At 44.7% G+C, this 2329-nt stretch overlaps 1 pseudogene; it reads right to left on the reverse strand.

Annotated features, from left to right (window-relative positions):
- Nucleotides 1-675: 675 nt before the first annotated feature.
- On the reverse strand, nucleotides 676-2093 carry LOC117066745 (annotated as a pseudogene).
- Nucleotides 2094-2329: the final 236 nt, after the last annotated feature.

Genomic DNA, 2329 nt, shown 5'->3' on the forward strand with positions numbered 1-2329 from the left:
TAAAAAAATAAAAAAATAAAATAAAGAGTTTCCTTGTTCTTTTTTTAATAATATTGAAAGTATAAAATGCTACATTTCCAAATATATATATATATATTTTCCTGCACCAGCACCCTTGTATAGTAAATGTATAGTAAACTTTTTGTGTATTTGTTTCAATGCACTACATTTTATCTACAATTTCATTACATGTATACAGCAAATAGGCAAGCACGGTTTTTACATCCTTAATGATTTTTTTCTATACAGGGAGGTTTTAAAAAAATACTTGAACAGTTTGCCCAGCAATGTGACACACAATGCATGTACCTTGTTCTCATACTTTTTTAGAATGTGTAAAATGAAGATTCAGTAATTTTAACTCAGGTGTTTATCTTTTTCAAAACAGTGTTTCAGTTTTGTTATTTGCATTACTTTTCAAAACTCCTTACGTTTTTCTCTCATGGCACACTTTCTTCTAATACTTCAAATTTTGGCAGGCAATATAAAAAAGGCTGTAACTTCTGCTGAGGGCACTGTAGTGACTAAACAGCACATCATATTTTGAATACTTGGGAAATCACTTCACCAATGATATCCCTGACCGAAGGTTCATGCATAATGGATCATCACACAGTACATTCAGAGAGAGCTTTGACTTCGCTATGAGAAGAAAAAGACTCCTAGAACTCTCACACAGTAACTGCCTCTGTCATTGAGTAGTTAAAGGCCATCTGTCTCCCCTTCTTAAGAGAGGCCTTCTTCCCGTTCGCTTAGGGTGGGATATTAAAAGATGATCAGTGCTGTGGGATGAATTGGGCCTTATTGCTTTACTACTATTCAGTGCAGGTTCTAGAATCACTTTCACCCAAACAGAAAAAAAAAAAAAAAAGCTGAGTTGGAGGATAATTTCTTTGTCTTTTGTTTGGTTAGATGGTAAGATGAATGGACAAGTGCCTCAGCTCGCTGCACTGATGACAGGCAAGCAAAGGCGATTACCAGTTAACTGATCAGCAGGCAGGCATGGTCAGGTCATCATTAGGCAAAGAGTTCAGAGGTCAGAAGGTCATAGGTTAGTTGCCGCTGACAGCTCGGTCTGCGGTCACAATCCTTTGGTAAGGATGGACACGCATATCTTGCATTCGAACTTTAGTAGCTAGCCACCGCACCTAATACACCACTAGGTTCAACAGGATACTCAAGGATTGATGTAGCTGGTGCCAACGTATAGGGGTACTCACAGGGTGTACAGATTAAACCAGCTTCAGGCCCTGGAGGACCTATCGCAGCATTTGGGGGAGGAGTTCCGTTTGGCATGACAGTGGTCTGTATTTGTCTGATCAAAGGCATTATGGTAGGGCCAGCTGGCGTAGGAGTAGGCAGGGCAGCTGGAGGGAGAACGCACTCAGGCTCAGTAATGATCCTTGGAGCAGCCTGGGCTGTTGCTGCAAGAGAAAAGGCAAGGACTGGTGATTTAATGTTGGCATCTCTGTAGGTGCCATTCAGAATCACAAGGTCCATCACAGCAGCATCTTCTTCAGGCTGTCTTGTCCTTCTGCTGCAGGTACCAATAATTTCTTCACTTCTTCACCTCTCTCGTCAATTTGATTTCTGCTCTGTTCTGAGCATCTTCCACAGTGATTAGTACATGTAAATCTTCATTTAGATACTCCCTATTGGGCTTGCCTCTATTTTGCTCCTCCTTTTTTTAAATCTCTCATTGAGCCTTTGCCTCCCACCATGATTTTACATCCGGTTTGTGCTTCAAGTTGTTTGGCTGTAAGTCCTCTAGGTCCAAGGAGTCTCCCAACAAAATAAAAACCTGGGTATTCTTTTACAGGCACATAAAGTTTATCTTGTAAATGAACAATAGGTTTCACAGCATCAGGCAATTCTGCACTCCTTATCTCTGTACTGCCATTTAATTTGTCATTATACATATCTTTCGGTACTCTGCTAATTTCTTCGTCCAGCAACCGCTCGAGGTGGTGGAAGATCCCCCAGAAGTTCGGCAGGCTGCTCATGACCTTCTAGTCGTTCATCAGCTGCATCCGGTAATCTGGGGTAGGCTTCAGCTTCTCCTTGGTTTCCGCTTCCCCGACCATATTCCAGGCTCCGCAGCTAACTCCGCCAGCGGGAGAAGAGAGAGGGGCGGGGACGAGCCCAGGCCGCGGGCCGCTCGAGACCCTACCTCCCGCTCCGCGCCGGCTGCCCCTCTGGCTCCGGCGCCTAGCCCCCGGGCAGCTGGCACCGCGCGCACGCACGCCCCCTGCAGGCACTTTTCGTCCGGCCCGACGCACTTCCAGCCGCCTCGGCACTTGGCCGCCTGGCTCGGCGCTTCCCTCAAGAG

Source organism: Trachypithecus francoisi, unplaced genomic scaffold, assembly GCF_009764315.1.
Source record: "Trachypithecus francoisi isolate TF-2019V2 unplaced genomic scaffold, Tfra_2.0 Contig00140, whole genome shotgun sequence".
Classification (NCBI taxonomy): domain Eukaryota; kingdom Metazoa; phylum Chordata; class Mammalia; order Primates; family Cercopithecidae; genus Trachypithecus; species Trachypithecus francoisi.